At 39.9% G+C, this 19573-nt stretch overlaps 1 protein-coding gene and 1 long non-coding RNA gene across 3 annotated transcripts in view; one reads left to right on the forward strand and one right to left on the reverse strand.

The window, feature by feature from the left end:
* The window catches only part of gatad2b (GATA zinc finger domain containing 2B), a 64586-nt gene extending 56624 nt beyond the window's left edge, over positions 1-7962 (reverse strand). Inside the window, exon 1 of one of the 2 annotated variants that reach the window (XM_031278517.2) lies at positions 7711-7962. The gene's annotated coding sequence lies outside the window, so the exon portion shown is untranslated. The remainder of the gene's footprint in view (positions 1-7710) is intronic. The other variant, XM_031278519.2, reaches the window with a different exon arrangement.
* Positions 7963-14557: 6595 nt separating this feature from the next.
* Positions 14558-16092, forward strand: LOC118493369. The gene is made up of 2 exons (XR_004895335.1): positions 14558-14594; positions 15954-16092. It is a non-coding gene; the product is annotated as an uncharacterized LOC118493369 (long non-coding RNA).
* Positions 16093-19573: the final 3481 nt, after the last annotated feature.

The raw sequence follows: 19573 nt of genomic DNA on the forward strand, positions 1-19573 counted from the left end.
TCCCTTTTATTTGACTACAGTAAGCACACGCCACTCCCTGTGTTATGCATTCATTAAAATCACAGACATAAATTAGTGCCAAGTTAAGGTATTACCCACATCCACTCCAAAATGAGTTTTTCTAATTAAGAGTTGATTATGCAGATTTCTATCTCCTCAAAAACTAAGTGACGCATAGACTCTTCTGAGCTCTTTGCAAGATAATCCAACTTTACTGTGACACAGCAGGTCTTCAGATTGGTTACACATGAAAACATGACTATTTACAAGTTTTATAAAAAATGATTATAAATTCCATACATTCCCACATAGGGCTGGCCGTTATAACGATATACTGTATATCGTAAGTACTTAATTCACACAGGAGTATAAAAAAAAATAAGCTTTACCATGTGCTTATTTCATATAGACTATTAAATTGACTTACCAGAAATCATGCTGTATCGTAATATATATCGTTATCGAGATATGAAATATCAAAAATGACCTACAGCAGGGGTCAGCAACCTTTTTAATATGAAGTAAAGCTGGGCAATATGGAGAAAATTAAATATCACAATATTTTTGACCAAATACATCGATGTCGATATTTTATGATTGACTATTGACACAATGAGATTTTTGATAAATAATCATCAGTAATGTGGGTATAATAACTAAGTGGGTAAAGGCAAATAACGGAACAGCTACAACAGTTCAGACAATGACATCACTTTACTGTAATGCAGCCTTTAAAACCAGGAAAAGACAACACACAACAAAATTTAAGACGATAATCTCATATATCGATGTTGATATAATATCGATATATTGCCCAGCCCTAATATGTTGTGCCATTTTAAAATGTTCTTGGTAATCAGTGTGTTGTATCAGCATTAAGCCTGCCATCATCTATCGCATTACTTTTTTCCTTTGCGCTGCATTCTCTGAATAAGGCAACGAGTACTAGCCAATCAGAGGCAGAGTAAGGCGGGTTCTGCGTGGATGGGGAAAAAGTGAATCAAACTACCGTAAATAACAGGCTGCGCTCCTGCCAATGGCTGTCAAAGACTTCATTCAACGTGCAGACTGGAACATTTCCAAAAATCTCTCTTACATACTTCCTATTGTGCCATTGGTTGAGCTACAGGTGCCTATGGTTGCTGACCCCTGACCTACAGTACATCAGGATGGAAGATTTTAACCATATCACCCAGCCCTTTTCCCACATAATCACATACTGTAATAATTTATGGTATACTGACTAGGGCTTTGACTTTTGCCCAAAAATCATATTCGAAGTTCGTTTGTTTATGAATATTCGAATATATTCGAATATTTATTAATAATATTTGTACCATTAAATGCCTTCACTAAGGCTTATATTGGTATCAAACTTCGTATATGTAGCGACTCTATAGTCTTAGTGAGAGAAACAAAGTGTCTCCTCTGTTCTTTCTGACCACGGTGAGACATCCGGAGCAGGAGAAGTTAACCCTCTCCTTGATCTGACGTTGTTTATGGAGAAAAAGAACCAGGAAATGAGTCGGGGGAAATGCGCTACCAAGCCACGGCCGAGCGACGTGCGTCGCCGTGACGTGCGTCGCCGTGACGTGTAGTTACTTATTTTGAAATGCGTGAAAAAGCCTCGGAATCTGAATTGAAAACAAGGTTTACAAGCAAACACATTTACAAAAAAATAATGCCCATAACAGGTTCGAAATTCGAATATTAAGGGCTGCCTAATATTCGTTTGAATATCAATATTTTTTTTAATATTCGAATTATATTCGAATATCGAAGTTCGGAGTCAAAGCCCTAGTACTGACTACATTGACTGCTGCTGTATAAGAACGCAGCTGGCCTCGTAGGCAGGAGGTCAGGATGGATGGTTGGGCATTAAAACACAAGACTTTCAAGCCAGATATCTTTTCCTAAACTTTGTCGTTTTGGTGCCTAAACTTAACTTTCGTCGCTGCATAACGCTCACATTTTGTGGCCTAAACTTAACCATAATGTCTGCCGAAACGACAGGTAGCTCACAGTGCTCTGTACCCTGCTCAAAGTCACCTTTTCTCAGGTAAACTGAACCCCAAACTACCAAAGATACACCAAGCGGAGCACCGTAGCCGGCGTCTCAGAGCTCTGTAGCAGCTAAACACATCTATTAACTGCTTTTGATACAACTGCTCTGTGACGGAGATCTGTAGCGGCTAAAACAACTAGCAACTGCCACTTGGCGTCCTAGAGCTTGTAGCCAGCCACTGTAGCCGGCGTCACGTGACAAGCCAGCAGTCTCCTAGTTTTGTGCGATATCTTACATTTTGATGTGTAACATTTTTATACGATATCATGAAATCACCTGAAAAAGACACCAGGCTGCTACAGTATAACCATACAGAGCTCTACACACATCAGACTGCTCAGTTATAACTCGACTCAGCCGGACATTACTCCGATGGAGAGGAGATAGACGGGATAGTGCTGCAGTGTTTCAGGCTAGCGGACTTGGGCTCATAACTTAACCCTGACATAACACCACAATGAATTTTGGCCTGCATGCTTGTTTTTTCAGCCCAACATTGTTGAAACAGAGCAACTAACATTGGTAGGGACAGTAACGAGTTAGCGGATTGCAAAGTCGTCTCTGTTGCGCACTGTGTGATGGTGTTTGTGTTAGGAGGAAAGAGAAACGCGACAGTAAATGACAGCATAAAGCAATAAAGACTCTCACACAGAGCTAAAATGGAAACACTGCGCTACATGCATCTTTCGGGTCAATTAAAAGGTATTTATTTTTAAGGATTCGGTTATTCTACAGTTTAGAAGAAAAAACAACAATGAATATCCAAATATCAAAATTAAAAACCTAATAGGCCTACCTGCCCAACGAACAATATTTGGGTCCAGCCCTACTCTGTACTATGTGAAATATGCTCTAGTAATACAGTTCAGAGTAGGCTACAGTAATAGCTGCCATGCAGTTGCCATTGCAGTGTTTTACCCCTTTCGGATTTTTATTGAAATTTTAAGAAAAATCAATATACTTTGATATTATATACCATTACTGTCTGTGCTTTAAATTATACCGTGATATAAATTGTAGGCTATGCCACCAGCTCTACAGGGAACCCTCACTGACTTCAACTGATGTGACCAGTGCAAGGAACTAAGGGCAACGACGAAAGGACTCCTGATGCTGTATGAAGGATGGGACATATAATTTCACACTGTGAAATGATGTTACCTGGCCAGAAGATAGAGTCAAATGTGTTCAGTTGATCAGAGGGTTTGGTCTCAAAGGACTGTAGATTACAGGGTTCACCCCAGAAAAGTTGTTTAGCCCGGTGGCAATCGCTTTTGTTGACGAGGGCCCAGCTGGGGCCAGTTACAGACTGATGGCAGCATTAATGTAGAGCCCAATAGTTAGTTTCTGTGATAACAGCATTATGTACGGAATCACAAAATTGAGAATTTAAAAAAAGCTATAAGACAGATTCCACATGGCACTACATTAAGTCAGTGCTAAAAGCTAACTGGACATTTGAAAATATAACTAAGTTACCAACCGAGCTGTAAAAAACTCTAGTTTTAAAAAACAAATTCAAATACAGGCTTAGGCCTGGCGGGGGCAACTTAGGCCCGGTGGGCCACCAGGCTTACAAAACAACGGGGGAAACCCTGGATAATTTACGACAGCTCAAAAGGTACTACACAGTTTTCAAAAAAGATGATGGGGTTGATAAGAGATACAGGATATGTCTCATTATCCACACATAGTACCCACTCAACATAAATGAGTAGGGCATCAAAGTTCATGACAATCACACTGCTCCACACTACTGATTTTAAATTATTTTAAATGCTATTTTATGAGGGTACAGATGGAATCTTGTAATTACAGTTACTTTGATATTCATGTGCATTTCAATTGTAAAGACCCCTTTCATTTAATTTCCATTTCATGCCACCATTTATTTTTAAGAAACAATCAACAAAAATCATACACCAAACCAGCCAGTGAGATCTTGGCAATATGAAGCTTGAATTTTTCTGCTTGGCAACTGTAGGGATTGAAATTCATGTGTGCTTATTCAGGTTCTGCTTTTGGGCCGCAGCCATCAAAACATCTAATTTATTGGTCAAAATTTGAGAAATGTAACAGTTCTGATTGCTTGAAACTAACTAGGTATAGTTCATGTGACCAGGGTTCAACATAAGCAATGGCCCGATGGCCCAGGGCCAGTAAAACTGTATGTCAGGTAAGTTGATTGGCCAGTCTCTGGCCCGTTTGGGCCAGTAATATTGTTTGTGCCAATCAAAGTCACGAGTCAGTTCTTTGTAAATTGACGCCAACATTCGCTAACGTCAAGAAACACAGATTAATATTCTAAGTGTCTGACAACATTATGGAAAGGATTTCTAAGGAGGTCGACCTTTCTGTTAAAGAGTAAGATCCTTTTTTTAAACATGCAAAATTGCATTTACTAAACCCACCAGACTCCATGTAAATAAACAGTAATTTTAGCATCGTAAAACACACTTTATTCAAAGTCGACAGACACAAAATAAAACTATGAAAAGCTGTTTTCGGTCGTCTTTCCACTTTTACAACCATCACAACTCTGTTTTGGTTGAAATAAACACATAGTTTTACCGATTTACATGTGAAAATATGTTGGCTCTATACACGCTAAAAGTATTGTTTTTTTGAATGGAGTCTGATGGGTTTAGCGCTAGCAACTTCAGAGCTGTTTCTGATTAAACAGAAAGGTCTCAAAGAGGTTTTAAAGGTCTATCTCTGTAGGGATCCTTTCCATAATGTTGTCAGACACTTAGAATATTAATCTGAGCCTGTCCGCAGCAAAACAAGCACTTTTGTGAAGGTAAATACAAGCTGGACAATTGTCCTATTAACTTACATTGTAGCTTGTTTCTCCGCTGCTGACTGCAGCGATCTCACTTAAAACTGGACCAATGTCAAAGATAGTTGTTTCCATCAGTCACTTAGACACAAGAACATAGGACAATAGGGTTGAAAAAATGGTAGTTACCCTTCAAGGGGATATTCACTCTGGCCACTTTGTTTTTCCTTGGTAGCTAGGAAAAACACTAATTTTACAAATGCATTTTTTTTTTAATGTTTTGGTCATAAAATGTGCAAATTTGCAATAGGCTAGACAAAACAAATGCATCTTTGCTCCCTTATTTACTTTTATTACTTTTCATAATGGGATGTTTGGGTCTACAGACTTTCATTTGAAGTAGCAGTCGTCATCACTCTCATACATAAACACTGCAGAGATGATGCTGAAAATAAGAACAATTATACTACTTAAGGAGGTTTTCTTTCTCTGAACTTTACCTGCCATTGTTGTTCGTTTAGTCATAAATATTTCATGTTAAGCTACTTTAAGTCCTTGAAAGTCCAACAGTCAAAACTCCATCAGCTGATTTCACTGAACACATTTTTTGCAGTTTGACTGCCAACAATATTTTGTTCAGAAAAAGTGTCTTGAGTACATATTTTGTCATTAACATTAACGTGTTTGTTTCAACGGTAAAATGTCCCCTTGAGCACATATCTTTAAGCACAATTCTTCTTTAATAACTTTATGGTTTTTTTTAAGGATTCCTTATTTTAAAAAAAAGTGTGTTTATGGTATGTGTTTATATTTTAAAATGAACATCAGCTGATCTTTCATTATCCCCATTATCAACATCGGTAATGTGCAGGGCCACATGGAAACTGCGGCCGCAAAATTATACAGAATCTTCTGCAGATCTCACACAAATTAAAAAAAATAAAACTCTGAATGTTAACATATCTCCACCCCGAGAAAAAACACAGTAGACACAGACTTTTATTTTGGCTCACCACTAAAAACTAAAAAATCTGCAGATTCCATTTGGGTCTGGTGATACACTATATTAAAAAGGAGCACAACCAGTTTAAAACCCCTTCACAAGCCATTTCAAAGTCCTGGTACATGTTATAAACTAAATCAGGCTAATCATCATTGGCATTGTTTCAATAAGGACCTGCTAAATTGTGATTAAAAACATCGAACCATAATTGTATATTCATCAAAAACTAACAATACTCTAGGAGGTACTGTAAAGGTCTGTCATAACAGAATTGCAGTTTTCATCTGTATGCTACTGGGGCTGCCATGGGACTCTGAGCTGGAAATAGGAAGAGGAAGGACTCCATCATTGAGAATACTACAGTTCATTCACACGCTTCAACAGCAGGGACCTTTCATTCATACAGACCCACTATCACTATGTGAGTGGAGGGCTGAGTGTATCAAGGTCTGCCAACTTTTATCTCAGAACCAAAGGCTGTGGGGCTACTTTACTTCCACGCTCAGATGGAGATTTGTAAAGTGAGCACAACGTCCTAAATTCAGAGTTTCCTATGTAAAGCACTCTGAATTGCTTTGTTGTGGAAATGTGCTATACAAGAAATGGTCTGCCTAGAGAAGACAGGACTAGAAACTAACAGTTGAAAGTGATACGCTGAGGAAAGTGAAAGGGATGGAGGTTTTCATGGCAAGAAGTGACGAACCAATGACAACCAACTTCCTGCTGTCTGTCAATTTTTCATTTCAACAGACTGTGGCAAAAACTTTTTATTGCCCAAGATTTTAGTATCCAAAAAACTTAAAATGAACCATTCCTGCATTTGTCTTGGAACATCATTTGGCCATACACCTTATCTCTTCACCTGATATAAGCACTCTCCATCTTAAAGACTGTACAGGCTATTCCAATTTAGTTAGGGACTATGCAATACAATCACAAAGACAGTGATAGCAGTCATATGTGAATCCATCTGCATGTGACTCATGTAAATCTCGAGGAGCGGTGCAGCAACTGAGGAAAGACCAATTCTAATCAACAACACACACACAATGAGGTCCTTATACTGCAGAATAATAAGCAGCACACATTAAATATTGATTCCCGTTTGGTCTGTAACGTCATCTAGACATCTACCTCCGTTAATCCACCGCTCAGGAAACAAGCAGCCGCTTGGCCTGAATAAAGCCTTGCCCTTACAGTAAAATGTTGGTTATGCTGTCAGGCGCCAGGCAGCCATTTAGGTGCATATGGAGCCAGTTGAGTCTTTACGTAAATGGCTGATGCATTTCAAATTTTTCTACCTAATTGCTGAGAGCCATCAGCGACCCCGGCCTCCTCATAGCGCTTTTTTATCCGCCACCTCATACCGTTTTGCTTCAATAAAACCGATCTAACGTCTCATCTTATCCCGGTGCTCTTTAAATGAGCGTAAACAAGTATTTGGAGGACCCTGGCTCTTTCTCCAGTCTGTTAACCCCTAGAGACTCTGGATCAAACAATGAAACGGATTGGAGGCATTCCGCACAAGGTTTCCATCACAATGTTATCACAATATCTCCGTCAACAGTTCGGTTATTATCCGAACACAAACAGCAGGCTAGGATTTAGATATCCAAAAAGCTTTCTGCTGCGACTCCACACCATTAAATGTAAATGAACAGTTCGAGGCGACGGCTACTGGTCGCCAACATGTCAGCCTGCATCAATAAATAGCAAAGCAAAGCCGCTCTATTGTCTATCAGCATATCCACCGGTAGGATAACGACACAACAACTCGCCGTCCTGCCGCGACATGAATCCCGCCGCTGCCATTTCAAAACATCTCCCGCCGGAGCCAGGCCTCGCGCACATCCTCGGACTCACCTGTGTCTCCTTTTCGCCTCAGTGTGTACCGTCTCCGGGTTCACGGTCCGGTCCTGACGCGCTGCAGCGGCTCCTTACCACCAGTCCCCGGCACCGGCAGGCAGCACTGATCCGCTGATTGGGCCTAGGCAGACGCTCACCCCCTCGGTGCAGCCAGACAGACAGCTCATTGGTCAGGCAGTCACTCCGTGAAGCCCAGACAGACAGCTGAATGGCCGTTCGTTCCCCCAGCAGATCCAGACAGCCAGCTGATTGGTTCTACGGCCCTTATCACTGGAAGCACTCAGAGAGCTGATTAGTCGTTTATTTCCGCGGTGGCGACAGAGAGAGAGACCTGATTGGTTGGTAGTAATGTTGTCTGTGTCTGGATGGAGAGCCATGTTAACTCCAATGGGGCTACAGAATTTAAGAATCAATGTGTTCGTCATTAAAGTAACCGGGTCGTTATATGATTTCTACATGAATTATTTTACGTGGAGTAAAGGTTTCCTTGATTGGAGTCAGGAATTAAGAAGCATGGTTGCTACATACATTTTTAAACCTTAATTCTCGTTATACCTGGTTCCTAGTGGGTATCTATGCACGCATGTGCATGACAAAGACCCAAGACAGGGCAAACATAGCTGTGACAGCAGTGCAGATGACTGATAAGAAACGTCATTAGCCCTATCAAAACGAATGCGCTGTGAAGCAGCCGTCTGTAGACTACTGTCTGTCTGTCTGTCTGTCTGTAGTCTGTCAGCTCGGAGTGCGCCGCACAGTCCAAATGTTCTGACAAAGAAAAGTCTTCAGCCTGCAGCGTCGATGCACTTCCAGTGTGCCACGGACCACGGTTTAAAACCACTGCCAGGGGAGGAATGTGATAACTGATCAGCTGTCCTGTCCACAACTGCGGGTTTTACTAGATGGCTTACTGCAATGCAAGTAAATGCGTTATCCTGCTTTAACCTTCCTATACAGGTCTGTGTACGCATAGACCGTGTGAACGATCTAAACAACTTGGCATGCAAAGAATCAGACCGACGTTCTCAAAATGGTATAGGCTACCTATAATAGCAATTGTCTCGAGATGTCGTGATACAAATTGAAATGTCAATTTGAGATTTGTTTTTACATAGATGTTGCCACTTGTGAAGAAACAATAGAAAGCCATGTTGATGTCGGTGGACTTGCTGACCTACTTTGCATATTGACAATGACGTTAATTATTGGCATCGGACATTTTTTTTGCATCACCTACTACCTAGGCAAAGGCAATGTCAACTATAGGTGATCATTTTGCTTTTTTTATTTTAGCCCTGTCATGCAGAAGGGATTGTGATAGGTTACTGGTAGGCCTACAGTAGCCTATTATAATATTTCTGTGCATGTCATGTGGTTCATATATGGCTCTGTTTAGGCCTACATTAGGATCAAAATCATTCACAGCTTATTTATGAAATAGAAAGCAGTGTATTCCCCATGTTTTTCACTATCTGGTGACCTGCAGGTAGGACATTATTATCTGGAGCTATAATACACATTTTAATAACCTTGGTTTCAGGCTGTACACTGAATGAAGTTAGAATGTGCTGTAGCAACTGTTCATATTGACTACCACGGAGACTGAGCCCTCTAGTGGCTTCACAGGTTTCAACATCACTTGTTAGAAAGGTCTACAGCATGGATTGTGTTGCTTTGGTTCATAGATAAATAGTCTTTATTGTCCACTGGGGAAATTTGTTTTCACAGCCTGGACAGGGCCTCACAAATATACACACACACAAGGGCGGAGGTTTTCTTTAAACAGTAGGGGGGGACACATTATATCTGGGGGGGGGGGGGCACCCCCCAGAACATTTAGAGCGTCAAGCACTTCATTTTCTGCATTCGGGGTAAAATTTTCTGCAACAATTTGTGGTGCAAATGTCTTTTTTTATGTTAAGGAAATTATTCTTCATCTGTATTGATGATAAACTTTCTGCACATTCAAATCATCATTACGTGTCACGGGATGTTTTTTTTTTTTAGGAATCATCAGAATCAGAAAGGGTTTTATTGCCAAGTACGTTTTTGAACACATACAAGGAATTTGTTTTGGTGTTGTTGGTGCACGTCACACAGTACATCTTAACAACAAATCTGTTAGAGAATGAGACCTTGTTGAAGCCAGAAACTCCAAACTTTAAATCTAAATAAGTCTATCTTTTTTTTTTTTTTCACGCTCCTGTTGTGTTCTTTAACCCCCCGATGTAGCACAAGTAGACACAATTATTGTTTTCCGTCAGATAGTTTAAAGATGTCGAAATGTCCGACCACACTTGAGGCAGCTTCATTTCCCGGAGACAGAAAGGAGACGAAGGGACTGTGTGCTGCAAGGTTCAAGGTTGAATTTGTTGGGATATAGTTACATGTAAGAAGGTTAAATACGTTTAAGCCCCCTGGCTGCACAGATTATGCAGACGCAGACCACTACGATTGACTGACACACACACACACACACACATTGTTAAAACCATACGCTGGACGCTTTATTAGTCTTTCTACATGGGTTTAGTTAATGATCGTGCTATAATAAGACCATGTCGGCTATGTAATCGCTGACAACCGGGACAGTTTCATAGTGGTTGGTATAAACCAGGACATTTTAGCGTCCCGACAGGCTTTTGTCGGGACTTGGGACACGCAACTCAGAATCGGGGCTGTCCCGGTCAAACCGGGACGTCTGGTCACCCTAAACAAAATCCATGTATTAACAATTTAATAACATTTCTAACTGCTGACTTGATCACCCTTTGACATACAACATTAGAGTATGGAATAGTTCAAGTTTCAAGTTTTATTCGTTATATGTGCATATGCACTATGTATATATATCTAATAAATCGGGGAACCTCTGTATGCGTGTGTGTGTGTGTGTGTGTGTGTGTGCGCGTGTGTGTGTGTGTGTGTGTGTGTGTGTGTGTGTGTGTGTGCGTGTGTGTGCGTCTGTCTTTGAAATATCTCATGAAAGGTTCATCCAGTCTACTTCACACTTGGTTTCCTGGGTACCCAATGAACCTGGGGTTTGGAATTTGGAGCAGTTTTTGGACAGCACTGAATATTAATAAACTGTGAATAAAACTAAATGACCGCTCAATAAAGGTTGAGGAAAAAGGTTGACCATAACGCTGGCTCTTCCATGTCTACCCTTCACAATAAAGGTCCAGTTTAAGTTCACTCAGCATTTCGTTAAGAGGAAACATAATATAAAGGCATTTCTACCCTTCACAGTAAAAGCCCAGCTTAAATTCACTCGGATCATTTTGCTTAGAGGAAACTCAATAAAAAGGCATTTTTGCAAACACTACATCTTATAGGAACTATATCTTATTAAGTTGCTGTGAGCTGTAAATTCACCACTTCTTCCTTTTCACTCAGACTCACCCACTATGCTCACCCTGAGTCCGGTTGTTTACGTGTGCTGCTAACTTATAACACTAATAACATTACCATCGGCAAAATAGCCCCGCGAATCAAATCCATACATCAACGTTAACCGTTAAGCCACTAAACCTGTTTGGAAATTAACACTTCTGCTGAAGTGTTAAATTCATTAACAATAGGCTATATGATGAGACGAGACAGCACTGCCATCATTTAATGCTGACTGTGGCGATATCAACATGCAATATTGTTGACGAAAAAGACCATATTACTGTAAAATGTAGTTTTAATGTGCTCTCCCTCTCTCAAGCAGCACACACACTCACATTCTGGAGCCGACTGACTACTTCTTTGTGAGTCCGTCTCTCTAATCGGTCTGGTTCTGGTGGTTGATTAATGCAGATATTTGCTGATTGCTCTCATAATGAGCTGGATTGGGTGGCGCACGGCTCACAGCGATCAGTCCATGAGGCAAGTGTCTGTGATTACTCCACATTTTATTGTTTTTTTATTTTTAAAGATTATTTTTGGGCATTTTAGGCCTTTGTTTTCATAGGACAGCTGAAGACATGAAAGGGGAGAGAGAGAGAGAGAGAGGGGGGGTGGGGGTGGGGGATGACATGCAGTAAAGGGCCGCAAGTCGGGGTCGAACCCGAGCCCGCTGCTTCGAGGAGTAAACCTCTATATATGGGCGGCCTCTCTATCGACTTAGCTATCCGGGCGCCCGATTACTACACATTTTAATTGTGATATTTTGTGAGTACATTCAACGTTCTCTAACAGGTAAATGTAGTAGTAGCCTACAATGTTTTCCTCTGAAGTAGGAGTAGGCCTACACTGTAAGTCAGTAGTAGCTTAGGCTATATAGTGGAGTTGCATATTAAGTGCTTTGGGGTCCTTCTGTAAGTCATTTTGGGGTACAATGGTTTAGGAGAAAGCTTCAAGCAGCAATACCACAGGTCAAGCAATCGGCCCATTCCAAACAGGCACATTTAGAACAGGCACTGGACTAGTATATTAAAAACAGGAGTGTGTGTGGCTTAATAGCAGCAATCATGTTGATACTGCATTTTATGTAAGGCGAGGCAAGTCTATTCATATAGCACATTTTCATACACAGAGGCAATTCAAAGTGCGTTACAAAAAAATATACAAAAAGAGCATAGAAAGTTAAAAGAATAAAAAGTGTATAAAAGGTACAAAAACAACAAGAGGTCACATCATTTTAGTGCAACTTACCAGCTGCAATTAAGGCAGAGTATACCAGACAATAGAGGCAAACATACAAGTTTTTAGCCTTTTTTTTGAGTTGGGGCAAATCTAATGTATTCTGTAAGTTTATTTCAATTAAGATGTGCCACAATTTTCAGCCTCTCTCCTTTGGCACAAAAGACAGTTATCTTAGTCTTATCTTTGTTTAGTTGCAGGAAATCATTGCGTCATTGAAAAGGTCCCGCCTTCAATTCCGCATTGCAATTCAAAACACTGGACGAAAATGGACGTGGCACTGTTAACTGTGTGAGACGGAGAAGTAGCATCGTCGTCAGCCTGCTCACAGAAGGAGGAGAATGTTCTGTCGGCAACTTTGCCAACAACGTTGGGAACAACGTAAATGTTAAAACATGAATGTAGGATGAATACGTCACGTTACACAATAGGCTAACGTTAGCTCCCTGCATGATTCAGCAGGCAAGACTCTTTATTGTCCCATGTCAATAAATTAAGTTAAGCATTCATAAGTAGTTTGTTGTAGTTGATTTCCAATCACTATCTCAATATCCAAATTAAATGAAAAAGGAAAACTAATACATGAAGAGACCAGGGACAGTCACACAACGCTATCCTCAAAAATAAGGAAGAGGCTCTGCTTCCGGCTCTCTGAGTATGTAGAGACCATTCCCTTTAGAATAAAGGAGGAGATAAAAAACAAATGACAATGAGTCCTCTGCAGAACATAGCAGAAGTTCCGCCTTATTTTCTGTTGAGTGCACGTGTTGACTTGAGTCACATGACTTGACCAATGACTTGTGGCTTCACTTGGACTTTAGCCTTGTGACTTGGAATGACTTAACATCCTCCCAAAGTTATAAAAACAATGTGTGCTGCAAATTAACTTTTAATTTTACCAGCCACTCAGTATCAACCCTGCTTTCTGCGGAGTCCTGGGTAGCCTTCATACATTAAACAAAAAAAAACATTAAAATAAAGTTCTCTGAATAACAAAAGGCGTGCCTCAGGGGTCAGTCTTGGGGCCACTGCTATTCATTCTCTATATATCAGTAACATTGATCATAACGTGTCTAATAGTCAAATTTCATTTGCTGATGACTCTGTACCAGAGGTGGAGTGGCAATCGGGAGAGTTGGGACTTTTTCCGGTGGGCTGGTAGTGTTTCGAGGCCGCGAGGGCCGGTCTGATAATATTTATACATTGTAAGTTCTTAGCAACACCATCCGGTGGCCTGGTGTGCGGCTGCTTCCCTGCCGCTGCCTGGCTGCTTCCCGACCGCTGGTCAAACTGTGCAGCCTCTGCTCAACCTGTACAGCGGGCCGCAGCAGCCTCTTATTTCAATACAAACACAGGCTAATCAGAAAGCACTAACGGGCACAACCATGTCTACGATTTTCAGAAATATGAATAATAATATGACGTAAAGCCATCGAACACTTCTTTTATTCTTCGTCACGTTTGGAAGTCTATCGGTAACGTTAACAGTGTGTGAGTCTAATGATGGAATGCCAAAAAAGAAAAAAATGTCTTAGACCCAACGTATTCTGAATACTTGGATTACTTCCACATTGAATTCCATTTTATAAGTGTAGGAATGCGGCCATCAAATCCTGCTTACTAAACAGGCCTATTCTGATGTGTCCTGCTGTTCCAACTGGCTGAATGTGTTAGGCCCAAGTCTCCCTGAAAGTGCAATATATTATAATTTGCTGTAGAGGAACAAAGACTATAAGGGTATGTTTATGCAAAAGATGTTTTGCTTGTTTAAAAAAGAGAAGAATTGACCAATTTTCCCTTTTCAGTTTCTTTATTTACACTGTTAAAAGTGGGAAAATAGACTGAGACTTTAGACTTTCTGTACAGAATTTGCTATTACATATATTGCTATTACATCTAACATTAGCATTTTCCCTTACCCTTTTCCTGATTTTACAGGATAAAAACATAAAAGGATGATATGAAACATTCCATAAAAAATGTCAAGATTGTTACAGCTGACTATATTTAAATGAATGTTCTTTCATTAGGAATGACACACTAAAACAGAAACTCAAACTGAAATATCATGTTACCCACATGAAACAATGTTATATTGTTTATTCCACAGCAGCGTTACCAACAAGTACCTGAACAAGCAGATAGATTTTTGTATTTGTAGTCGCGAACTGCATACTACAAAAATCTAACCGCAGTCTAAGCTACCACGAGCTAATTTTAGCTAACGTTAGCTAGCATGTCAAACAGGGCTAGTCCAGGGTAGAGCTTAGATCGGCCCAAAAAATCAAGCCCGAACCTGCCCGAGCCCGAGCACGTTGAGTCCGAGCCCGGCCCGGCCCGACACATTAACTGTAATTATGAGCCCGAGCCCGATTTAAACCCAAATTTTTTTTAATACGTGGGCCGTTATAACTGACGTTCTCAACTACATTTCAGAGTTGTTTGAACTGCAGAAATCTGTTTAGAATAATACAACAAGGACGAAGCCTGTAAACTGCTGTTTGTTTAGAATGGAACGGATCGCAAGTGGATCCGAATGAAGAAACGTAAAAAAAAGAAGAAAGAATGATGAACAACATATTGTTGTCACTGCCCACGACTTGTTTAAACTGCTTCCATACCTCCGACTTTCCTCCACACTTGCTCAAAGTTAATTCTCCTGTTTTTATTTTTTTCTTTACATCTTCAAGCTCCCGGTGTGATGCGTGCGAGAGGAGGAGACTCCGCGCATGAAGTGCTGCATTTAGTAACTGCAGCCTAACTTTTGTACACATTTGTTACTTTTATATAGCCTATATATATATATTTATAATATTTCTGATTATGGCATAGCTTTCTCCCCACCCAAATAGGATAATAAGGTAATGGATAAAAAAAAAAAAAATGCTTGATCAAGGGTCCGACCCGAGCCCGGCCCGGCCTGAGGATGTGGCGGAAAATAACGGCCCGAGCCCGACCCAAGGTCCGGTCTGGCTCGGGTCGGGCTCGGGCTCGGGCCGAGAATCTAAACTCTAGTCCAGGGGTGGCCAACCAGTTAGGTATAAAGAGCCACAAAAAAAAACGCACCATAGCAAAAAGTCACACAACACATGCACGTCCACACTACAACAGCAACAGTGTCTTCCAGATCTAATGACAGTCATAATACATAGCAGTTTTCATAGTTTTTTTTTCCTCACTTAGATTGACTCAGTGGGAAACCTGACAGTCTTTGTTATCCACAGTCCTTTTCAGGTCTTGCTTGAACTCGGTTGTGGCCACTCAAAGAACTCTCTCACTCATTTGTCACTAAAGGGGCTTTCAAACAATCGGATTCAGCAGTGAAAGGGTTAACGAGGAAGGTGCTCTGTGGCCGCTGTTTTTCCTCAGGTTGCAGAATCTGTCCTCAACTCTGCTGCATTATTTTCCATTTTAAAATAACTGGCAAATGTATTGGCAGTATTGGCAGATGCATTCAAATGTGTTTTTTTTTGAAAACTGTATGTTTCAGAAAAGTTAAAAACAACAATCAACCAATGACACAGCCCCCAGCCACACAGTAAGAGCCTCACAGGAGCAGGCAAAGAGCCGCATGCGGCTCAAGAGCCACAGGTTCGCCACCCCTGGGCTAGTCAGTCTTTCAATGGCTCTGGAGCTAGTAAATCAGCACATAGGAGAACGTAAAGTCACACGTCAACTAAGCAGGTAGCTACCTGATACAACTATGAAATAGCAAGGTGACCAGTAAAACTACAGCAGACGACTACCCCTGGCTAATAAAAAATAACTTACTTCAAGATGCTTCTTCAGGTTGGAGGTGGAGTCATTGGACGCTGAAATGAGGTTGGTTGCTGGCAAGCAGAGGTTGCACTGCACAGTTATATTTTGTTCTCCCTGTTCTTTCTTTAATGTGAAATGCTGTTTGAATTTCCAAGATAGAAACGCATTCCTGCCCTGGCTCTGTTGTGCCGGTTCCGACTCCATCTCTACCTCTATCAGTGATCACTCAAATAGCTCTTTTTTTCGTTTTCATATTGGGGCTTCTGGGAAATGCATGGAATTGCCTTAATTTATTCAGAGAGTGAATAAACTCGTGAAACAGAGAAGTATCGTCATGTAATCCATTGATTTCAACAATAAGATAAGATAAGATAGACTTTATTAATCCCACACTGGGGAAATTCCTGAACAATGTAACAACAACAACATACAACATACAACAATGTAACAATGTAACTGTATTCTAAATACCAACTATTTAATCAACATTTATTTATATAGCACTTTACAGCAACCAGCAGGTATTTAATTTGTAACTGTAACGGCATACAGTTACTCATAATTTGTATTCTGAATATGTAACGCCGGTACATGTATTCCGTTACTCCCCAATACTGCATATTCAGAAGCTGGCAAAAAGATTAAAACTTAATCTAGGTTTTTATTTCAGGATCAAATCCTGCCTTCGGTTTGAATCTAGAAAGAGGCAGGTCGGTTTTACGTCTGTACTTGACTTGGGTGATGTTTTATACATGCATACTTTGTCTCAAAGTGTACATGCACTGGACAGTGGACACTGTATACCATGGATCTCTGAGGTTCATCACTGGTTTTAAATTTGCTGTAGGGTGCACGATATTGACAAAATGTGATATTGCGATATCGATTATGAATATTGCGATATCAATATTAATTTAATTAATTACTTAATTAATTATAAAATATAAATATAAAGAGAACAGGACACAACTTTTCTTTCTCTTCTCTGATTCGTTCCGTTTTGTTGTCTCTATCTATTTCTTCACTCACACTGTCACTCTGTCGAAATATGTACACGTGGTACGCTCCATAGGGTTTGTCACGTAGTGGACACGTGCGCTGACGTGCACTAACGTGTGCAAGTGGCACGTTAACTGGCCAATGAAATGATGATCATTACAGCGTTTCAAACTCTAAATCAAAGACAACTAAGCCACACAGCCAACGGACGGGACGCAGCGCTCCACAATATAAACTAAATATTACATACTCATTGCGACACTTTCGATATAATATTGCACAACGTAATATTTCGAAAACAATATTGAGTCAATATATCATGCACCGCTAGTTTGCTGCTCCCTCTACCTGGAACAACAGAAATCCATTCAACTTAATGAGCTGGCCTCATTGGTCGCTTTTAAGAGGAGGTTGATTGACTTGGAGGCAGCCACACATGGCTGTAGATGTTTTTTTTTAAATGTGCTGATTCAGTTGTTTTTGTGTATTTTGTGTTTGTGTGTATGTGTGGTTGTACTGCTGCCTGTCTTGGCCAGGACACTCTTGAACAAGAGATGTTTAATCTCAATGAGGGGTTTCCTGGTAAAATAAAGGTAAAATAAAAAAATAAAACAACAAGACAACTAAAAGCATATTATTTGATTTTAGGATTCAAATCCTTTGACTTAAGGATTCAAAAGATTTGATTCAACAATTCAAAGGTTATTTTTCACAAACACAAGTAATATATGTGGTGAAAACCAATGTGACATGCTGCTAAGGTTGTACTCAGGCCTGGACTGGAGTGGCCTGGTCAGCTTACTGGCCCGGAGGAGTGTCTACTTTTAACCTGATGGTATGATCTCTGCCTGTCATCACACACACAATTGGTTACACATCAACGTTCAGCAGCTGAGCACTGTGCAGAAGAAATTGACAGCGCGTTAGAAAGAGAGAAGGAGACAAAAGGAACTGAAAGGGAGAACATTAAAAGAAGAGAAGTCCTGGAAAAAAAGTGGCACTACATGCTGCCAAATTACAGATATGTCCAAAGCAATGGGCATAAGTAAGTGTTTAAAAAAAAAAAAACATTACCCTTCCTGAGTTGATTCTATTTTTTTTTTTATCTATTAGGCTAAATAGCATCAACACTTGATGCTCTGTAGATAACCAGGAGATGTGTCTGCATGGAAATAATGTTGAAATTAAAAAACAGCATAGTATATATTTTCTGGAAGGAAATTACATGTATTTATTCCTGTAGCCTAAATGATGGCAAGTGCAACTACTAACTAACCAACTCTTGTTACTGAAGACACTTGGTTGTTTTAACTATTTTGAATGTTTTTTGAAGAAGATTCTGTGTGTAGTAATACAATTAAAAAATATATGTTACAAGCATAACAGTAAACAGAAAAAATATTTCCACAAAACGGTTACAGTACACATGGTCTGATTGTAAGGAAATTCAATTCCATTATCATTGCAGTCCAGCTATGTATTAAAAGACTGTAAAAATAGCGATTAGTAAAAAGACATACAACAGATACAAATTCAAGATAAAAAATATATGTAAAAGTTAAATGTACAAAGGCGGTGCAAAGGAGAGAAACTTTTTTCTGAGTTTCTGTGTGTTGGACTTGAGGTGTTAGAGCGTAGAGGCTAGTACAGTTCATTGCCAATGGTACAGCACTCTGTCCTGAGCAGAGCAGATCCCAGACCAGAACTATCTGGCTGCCTTTCCAGTCCTCCTACCTATCTCATTTTCTACAGCTAAATACATTCATGAAGGCATATTGTCACATCTCGACCTTTAAAAATTGCTATTCAGAAACAAAGAGCCCCAAAATGCAGTCCTTTTGATGGATACATGTATGATAATGTGACTACTGCACTAGCCTATATTTAGCCTGCATTGAAGGCATCACATAAAACACATGTAATGGAATCCATATACCCTGATCTGGTAAGCACTTACTAAGTATGAGCATGTCAATGGGCTGTGGTACTTTTATCTAGTATAGGGCTATATCTTGAACAAGATGTTTTACATTTGGAATGTCCATTGCTGTATTGATTAGATTAGATAGACTTTAGTGCTACAGCAGCAAAATATCACAGCACATATATACAGAATACACATACAGAATATAAAAATAAAGATAAAAAAATACAAAGGAAAGAATGTGCAAACGTATATACAAGTTAGGAATACAAAAAAAAAGTATAACTACTTAAATAGTATTTATAAAGATGTAAGTAAAAACCTATGTTTGTGCAAGTTGCACTTAGATTTTATGGATTTATAGAATGGAAGGATACAATGCAGATTTTTATTTCTCTATTTATATATTTTATGCATATGCTCTTTTGACATTGAAAAGTCAAATAATAATAACAAGGACAGTCATACACAGTTCAGAATACTGACAGGAACTAAGGTCAGTCAAAGCAGGCAGGTAAAGCATGTCATAGCTGCAGAGACACCGTGAAA

This window comes from Sander lucioperca, chromosome 16, assembly GCF_008315115.2.
Source record: "Sander lucioperca isolate FBNREF2018 chromosome 16, SLUC_FBN_1.2, whole genome shotgun sequence".
Classification (NCBI taxonomy): Eukaryota; Metazoa; Chordata; class Actinopteri; order Perciformes; family Percidae; genus Sander; species Sander lucioperca.